Source organism: Pongo abelii (assembly GCF_028885655.2).
Source record: "Pongo abelii isolate AG06213 chromosome 18 unlocalized genomic scaffold, NHGRI_mPonAbe1-v2.0_pri chr18_hap1_hsa16_random_utig4-3743, whole genome shotgun sequence".
Lineage (NCBI taxonomy): Eukaryota > Metazoa > Chordata > Mammalia > Primates > Hominidae > Pongo > Pongo abelii.
Genome location: NW_026946741.1, coordinates 15382 through 24042, shown reverse-complemented (window position 1 = coordinate 24042; position 8661 = coordinate 15382). Strand labels below are relative to the sequence as shown.

Here is an 8661-nt window from a genome sequence, read left to right as displayed (position 1 = left end):
GCTTATGGAGCAGCCCCCTTTGAAGATCTCCAGGTAGACTTCACAGAGATGCCAAAGTGTGGAGGTAACAAGTATTTACTAGTTCTTGGGCGTGCGTACCTACTCTGGGTGGGTGGCGGCCTATCCAACACCAACTGAGAAAGCTCGTGAAGTAACCCGTGTGCTTCTTCGAGATCTGATACCTAGATTTCGACTGCCCTTACGGATCGGCTCAGATAAACGGGCCTGCGTTTTAGGCTCCCTTGCTACAGAAGACGGCAAAGGTATTGGGGATCCCACGGAAACTGCATGGCGCCTCCCGGCCTCAGAGTCCCAGAAAGGTGGAGCAGATGAATCGGACTATCAAAAATAATACTCTTGTCTTCCCCGCGAGATATTTAAAACAACACCACAAGGGGCGTCAAACCACCTGCTAAATTTGAGGGAATATTATCCTCTCCCCCACTCCCCCGGCCCCGGATATTAGAGACAATAACACAGGCGTAACGTACACCCACTACTTGATTGGGAATAATATCATCCTCTCCCTTCTTGGATATTAGGAACAATATCACACTGTGCGTGTAGTACTGTCGTGAAATTCAATGGAATGTCACCCTTCGCCTCCCTGGATATGACGAACAATATCACAGGGGATGTACAGCTTCTGAGATATTGGGAGTGATATCATCCTCTCCCCTCTGGAAGTTAGGGACAATATCACAGGGGTAGTGTACACCCTCTGGCATGTTGGCACTAATATCATCCTCCCGCCCACTGGATATTAAAAACCATATCACAAGGGGCGTGTACAGACACTTCGATATTGGTATTAATACCATCCTCTCCCTCTTTGGATATTCGGTGCCGTATTTCAGGTGGGGTATACGCCACCTGCAATATTGGAAGTAATATGATTTTCTCCCCCCGTGGATATCAGAAACGATATCACAGGGGGTGGTGAACAACCCCTGCGATATTTGGAGTGATATCATCGTCTCCCCTCACGATGATTAAGAACAATATCGTAGGGGTGGGGGGTGTACACCCCCTTTCATATTTGATACCATCCTCTTCCCCCCTGGATATTAGGAACAATATCTGGAAGGGACGTAGAGACCCTGCGACCTTTGCTGTCATACAATTGTCTCTCCCCTAGATATTAGGAAAAATGTCACTGGGGATGTGAACAGCCCTGCGATATTGAGAATAGTATCATCCTCTCCCCCCTTGCATATTGGGAACAACATCACAGGTGGGGTGTACTGCCTCTGCGATATTGGGGGTAAAATTTTCCTCTCTTCCCCTGGACATCAGGAAGGGTATCAGAGGGGGAGGGTGTGCATTCCCTGCCATATTCGACGTAACTTCATCCTCTCCCTCCCAGGGTATTCAGAACAATAGGACAGGAGGGGTGTACGCCAACTGCGATATTGAGAGTCGTATCATCCTCTTTCGCTCTGGATCTTAGGAACAATATCACAGGGTTGTGTACACCCCCTGCGATATTGGGAGTACTATCATCCTCTCTCCCTGTGGATATTAGGAAGAGTATCACAGGGCTGTGTAAACCCCCTGCGGTACTGGGAGTAATATCATCCTCTCTCCCTCTGAATAGAGGAAGATTTTCACAGGGGTGTGTACACCCCCTGCGATATTGGGAGTAATGTCATCCTCCCCAAACCTGGATGTTAGCAACGAGATCACAGAGGGGGTGTACACACCCTGCGACATTGGAAGGAATATGATCGTCTCCCCACCTGGATACTGGGAAAGATATCACAGCGCGGGTATACGTTCCCTACGCTGTTGGCAGTAATCTCATTCTTTTCCTGTCTGGATATGAGGAAGCATATCACAGGGGTGCTGTACAATTACTTCGATATTGGGAGTAATATCATCCTCTATTTTCCTGGATATTGGGCACAAAAACACAAAAGGGTGTACAACCCCTGCGATCTTGGGAGTAATAGCATACTCTCCTTCCCTGGATGTTAGAAAACAGTATCATCAGGGCTCAACACCCCCCGCGATAATGGGACTCATATTTACTCTTTCACAGGCCATTTGGAACAATACAACAGGGGGTGTTTACAAACAGGGGTGGTGTACACCCCTGTGATATTGGGAGTAACATCATTCTCCCCACCTCCGGATATTAAGAACAATATCCCGGCGGGAGGTGGTACACCCCCAGTGATATTGCGAATAATGTCATCCTCTCCTTCCCTGGATATTAGGAACAATATCACAGGGGGGTGTACACCTTCTGTGATACTGGAAGCAATATCATCCTCTCCCCCGCTGGATATTAGAAAAAAATATCACTCACGGTGTACACCCACTGTGATATTAGGAAGAATATTACAGGGTGTACACCCACTCTGACTTTAAGAGAAATAGCTCCCTCAAATGTCCCAAACAATATCACAGGGTATACAATGATATTTCCCTAGGATATTACAAATACTCTCACAGGGTGTACACCCACTGTGATAACACGAGTAATAATACATCCCAAGGATACTACCAAGAATATCACAAGGCTGTACACCCACTATGACATCGGGAGTGATATCTCCCTAGGATACTACGAACACCATCACAGAATGTACACACATGGTGCGCACGCACGGTGATATTAGGAGTACTATCAACGCAGGACATAGTCAATAAGACCACAGGGAGTACATACCTGATGTACACCCACGGCGATGTTATGAGAACTACCTCCCTAGGATAATACGAATAACATCACAGAGTGGACACACATGGTATACACCCACCGTGGCACTAGGACTAATAACTTTCTGAGATATTACCAGTAGCATCACACAACAGAAACACATGGTGTACACCCACTGTAACCTTAGGTGTAATTTCTCCCTACGATATTACGAGTAACATCTCAGCGCATACACACATGGTGAACACCCACTGTGACATTAAGGGTAATATCCCCCTAGGATATTACCAATAACATCACCGGGTGTCCACCCATGGTGTACATGCTCTGTGATGTTAGGGATAATAACTCCCTAGGATATTATGAATAATACCGCAGGGTGTACAGAAACTGTGATATTAGAGGTAATATCTCTCTAGGATATTATGAATAATATCACAGGGTGTACCCCCACTGTGATACTGGGAGCAATATCTCTCTAGGATACTACGAATCATATCAGAATGTACACCCACTGTGATAATAGGAGAAATATCTCTCTGTGATATTACGAATTAGATCACAGAGTGTACACACATGGTGTACATCCACTTTGATATTAGGAGTAATCTCTTCCTAGGACATTACAAATAACATCACAGAGTGTACACCCACTGTAATATTAGGAATCGTATCTCCCTAGGTGATTACAAGTAATATCACAGGGTGTACACCCACTGTGATATTAGGAGTAATATCTTCCTAGGGTATTATGAATAATTTCACAGTCTCTACACACATAATGTACACTCACTGTGATATTAGGAGTAACATCTACCTAGTAGATAACAAATAACATCGCAGGGTGTACCCCCACTTTGATATTAGCTGTAATATTCCTCTAAGTTGTTACAAATAAGATCACAGGGTGTAGAAACATGGTGTACACTCACTGTGATACCAGGAGTCGTATCTCTGTAATATATTATGAATAATATCACAGGTTGTACACCCACTGTATTATTAGGAGTCATATCTCTGTAGGACATTACAATTAATATCACACGGTGTACAGCCACCCTGATATTAGGAGCAATATCTTTCTAGGATATTACAGATAATATCACAGGGTGTACGCCCACTCTGCTGTCAGGAGCAATATCTCCCTAGGATATCAAAAATCCTATCACGGGGTGTCCAATCTCTGCCTTCCAGGTTCGAAGGGATTCTCCTGCTTCAGCCTCCCGAGTAGCTAGGTTTACGCGCCACCACACCCGGCTAATTTTTTTTTATTTTCACTGGAGACGGGGCTTCACCACGTGGGCCAGGCTGTTCTGGAAGTCCTGACCTCAGGTGATCCATCAGCCTCGGCCGCCCAAAGTGCTGGGATTACAGGTGTGAGGCATGGTGCTGAGCCAAGAGTTATATATTCAATTCATTTGGAAACACAGCTCCCATATTTGAGTGTGCGTGTACTTTTATGAAGAAATGGTGTCAGAAAACCTAAGGATGATAATAACTATGAAAAGTAACAGGCACGTGAAAAGGTCCTCCGATTGAGAACTATAAGCTTCGATTTCGGTTTTAGATAATGGGGTCCTAGCTCTTGTGTCGTCCTTTTACATATTCTACATCACAGGAACTTGCAGCACGGTGTCAGAATAAAATAGAGTGTATTTCACGGCTTCTTAATTTCTTTCAATTAGATGAGATCTTTTTCTTAAAGAGAGAAGGACATTTTCATTGCATTGTATTTTTTCTGAAAAGTGTAGGCCGTATTTTACTGAGATCACGGATTTGTTATATATGACGTTTTGGTCTTCTAATATTCTTCAGTGGATTTTCTCTAAAGTGGTATGTACAGAAAGACTTGTATAGCAAAAAAGTAAACCACGTAATAATTCTGAGATTTTTGGAATTGTCACAGCTGAGAAACATTGCTGGCGGTGTATGGTCCCCAAGTGTGAAAGTTTTCCTTGTGAATTGCTTGCATCCAGCATTAAGGGCTGGTTTTTCTCTTTTATTTTTCCAATCCTCTTTCCTTCTCAAGGTGTCCAAGACACACAGAGCCACGGAATCTCACAGGTGTCTGAGAATTCCTCCTCCTGGGACTCTCAGAGGATCCAGAACTGCAGCCCGTCCTCGCTTTGCTCTCCCTGTCCCTGTCCACGTATCTGGTCACGGTGCTGAGGAACCTGCTCAGCATCCTGGCTGTCAGCTCTGACTCCCCCCTCCACACCCCCATGTACTTCTTCCTCTCCAACCTGTGCTGGGCTGACATGGGTTTCACCTCGGCCACGGTTCCCAAGATGATTGTGGACATGCAGTCACATAGCAGAGTCATCTCTCATGCGGGCTGCCTGACACAGATGTCTTTCTTGGTCCTTTTTGCATGTATAGAAGACATGCTTCTGCCTGTGATGGCCTATGACTGCTTTGTAGCCATCTGTCGCCCTCTGCACTACCCAGTCATCGTGAATCCTCACCTCTGTGTCTTCTTCGTTTTGGTGTCCTTTTTCCTTAGCCTGTTGGATTGCCAGCTGCCCAGTTGGATTGTGTTACAATTCACCATCATCAAGAATGTGGAAATCTCTCATTTTGTCTGTGACCCCTCTCAACTTCTCAAACTTGCCTGTTCTGACAGCGTCATCGATAGCATATTCATAGATTTCGGTAGTACTATGTTGGGTTTTCTTGTCGTTTCAGGGATCCTTTTGTCTTACTATAAAATTGTCCCCTCCATTCTAAGGATTTCATCGTCAGATGGGAAGTAGGAAGCCTTCTCCACCTGCGGCTCTCACCTAGCAGTTGTTTGCTGATTTGACGGAACAGGCATTGGCATGTACCTGACTTCAGCTGTGTCACCACCCCCCAGGAATGGTGTGGTGGCATCAGTGATGTACGCTGTGCTCACCCCCATGCTGAACCTTTTCATCTACAGCCTGAGAAACAGGGACATACAAAGTGCCCTGCGGAGGCTGCGCAGCAGAACAGTCGAATCTCATGATCTGTTCCATCCTTTTTCTTGTGTGGGTGAGAAAGGGCAACCACATTCAATCTCTACATCTGCAAATCCTGCCCCTTAGTCACATTATTTTTGTGGCTTGATGGCTTTTATTCCTTTCCGCATTTCCTTTGTGAATATTGCTTTCTTCGTTATGCCTTTAACTGGAATGGGTGAGTATTCTGGGATCCTTTGTTTAGCAGAAACCTCATGACAGAATCCTCTATACCTAGGCGGCCCCTTTTAGTTTCTGAGCAATAACCCGGTCATCCAGGTGGAATCACCACCATCTTTTTATATACACGAAGTCCTCACTTCATTTTGGAATTCCCTGAAAACTGACTTTATGGAAACAATGTACAGGAGGTCCTCCAACACCATTGGTTATTCAAAGTTGTGTAGTTATACTGTTGATGAAAAATAAGTGGTTTCACTATACATAATTTTGCTTCGAGGTGAAGTTTCCAAGAGACTTTCAAAGATGTTAAGTGAGGACATACTGTACATCAAATTCATATCCTCTTCCACAGTTTATGTGGAATTTCTTCATAAACTGCTTCTAGAGAATCTATTTAGGCAGGTTATGTGTAGAGATAAATGTCGCCGTTCCTCAATCTTGGCTTTGAGTCAAATCACCTGGGGAGATAACACATGATGAGGCCTGGGTCTCAACACCTAAGATTCGGATTTCCTTGCACCTGTGTGAGTACGCGGATTTTTGTTTTTTTTTTCTTTTAAAGCACCAGAGGTGGTTCCAATGACGAAGTTTTTAGAGGCATCAAGCTCCAATGAGTAAGAACAGAAATTAATTATAATTTCTTCAAATATTATCTTCAAATGCATTGTCCATCAACACCACACAAATGTTTATTATGCTGTTTTTTCTTACCATTTCGCATTTTCGCATTTTCTATTTCTTTCTTTTCGTTTTTTTTTTTGTTGTTTTTTTTTTTTTTGAGTCAGAGTTTCACCCTTGTTGCCCAGGCTGGAGTTCAATGGCACGGTCTGGCTCACTGCAACCTCTGCCTCCCGTATTCAAGCAATTCTCCTGCCTCAGCCTTCCAAGTAGCTGGGATTACAGGCATGCGCTACCATGCCTGGCTAATTTTTTTTTTTTTTTTTTTTGTATTGTTAGTAGAGACAGTGTTTCTCCATTTTGGTCAGGCTGGTCTTGAACTCCCCACCACAGGTGATCCACCCGCTTCCGCCTCCCAAAGTGCTGGGATTACAGGCATGAGCGACTGCGCCCAGCCACCGCTTAGCATTTACATTTCACATTTGTTGAAGTTATAGATGTATACACACATTGATTGCTGCTTTGTTATACACTTGCGTATACATAAGATGGAAAATAGAAAAGAATAAAATGGGCACAGTATCCCTGAAGTTTCACATTCCTGCTATTTTAAAAATATTTGCTCTTAGAAATTTGTTTCAATTAAGAAACTGTGGCATACACACCCAATGAAGTATTATTCAGCCTAAAAAGGAAGAAAATCCTCTCCGCTGCGGACAAAATGGGTGAGATTGCAGGTCTGTATATTAAATGAAATAAGCCAGGCAGAGGATGACAAATATTTCGTGTCCTCACTTCTATGTAGGAAGAAAAAAGGAAACCTTGGCCAGATGTGGTGGCTCAAGCCTGTAATCCCAGCGCTGTGGGAGGCCGAGTCGCACGGATCACTTCAGTCCAGGAATTTGAGACCAGCCTGGCCAACATGGTGAAACCCCGTCTCTATAGAAAACAGAAACAATTTGCCAGGCGTGGTGATGGGTGTCTGTAGTCTCAGCTACTCGGAGGGCTGAGGCCCAAGAAGCGCTTGAACTCGGGAGGCGGAGGTTGCAGTGAGCCCGGACTGTGCCTGTGTACTCCAACCTGGGCAACAGAAAGAGACTCCATCCCACACACACCTACACACAAAAGGAATCTCAGGAAGGTGGAAAGTATAAAGGTGGTTAGCAGATGCTAGGAAGAAAAGCGGTGGGATGGGGAATGAAGACAAGTGGATAATTGGGTCCCAAAATACAGAAAGATGGAATGAGTGAGTTCTAGTGTTTGATAGTACAGTATGAACATTTTAGTTCACAAGAATTGCTTGCATATTTCCAGATGCTTTGGTAAGAAGCTTCCTAACTTTCTCATTATGCTGGTTTTTAAGCTCTTCTCTTTCTGCTCTTGATATCATGCTGGTTTTTTGTTTTTTGTTTTTTGTTTTGAGATGGAATTTCGCTCTTGTTGCCCAGGCTGGAGTGTCATGGTGCAATCTTGGCTCACCGCAACCTCTGCCTCCTGCGTTCAAGCGATTCTCCTGCCTCCAACTCCCGAGTAGCTGGGATTACAGGCATGCGCCAGCTGCCCAGCTAATGTTGTATTTCTGGTAGAGATGGGGGTTTCTCGCTGTCGCTCAGGCTGGTCTTCAACTCCTGACCTCCGGTGATCCGCCCGCCTCGGCCTCCCAAACTGCTGGGATTACAGGCGTGAGCGACCGCGCCCAGCCCATGCTGTATCCTTATCTGTTGTCGGTTGTTGTTCGTTTGTTTTTGAGCCCAGAAATAACTTCTCACCTATAGGTTCAAATGATTTTTAACATGAGTACTAAGAAAGCTCATTGCTGGAAAAGCAGCCTTTTCAAGAAATGGTGTCGGAGAAACTTGATTTCCACATGCAGAAGAATGAAGGTGGACCCCGTGTCACACCAGGTGCAAAAATTAACACAAACTGGATCAAAGACCTAACCCCAAGGGCTAAAAGTATCATATGCCTAAAAGAAATCATTGGCCACACTTTCATGACATCAGATTGGGCAATGCTCTCTGGGATATGACACCAAAAGCATAGGCAACAAAAGAAAATTAGATTCCTTGGATTACATCTAAATGACAGACACTTTTGTGCAGCGAAAAACACTGTGAACTGAGTGAAAAGATAACCCGTGGATTAGGAAAAATATTTGCAAATCATATATCTCAAAAGAGGCTGATATCCATCATATATAAAGAACAGCTAGAACTA

General features: G+C 44.4%; 1 pseudogene; it reads left to right on the top strand.

Annotated features, from left to right (window-relative positions):
- Positions 1-1101: 1101 nt before the first annotated feature.
- Positions 1102-6217, top strand: LOC134761242 (olfactory receptor 7E24-like; annotated as a pseudogene).
- Positions 6218-8661: the final 2444 nt, after the last annotated feature.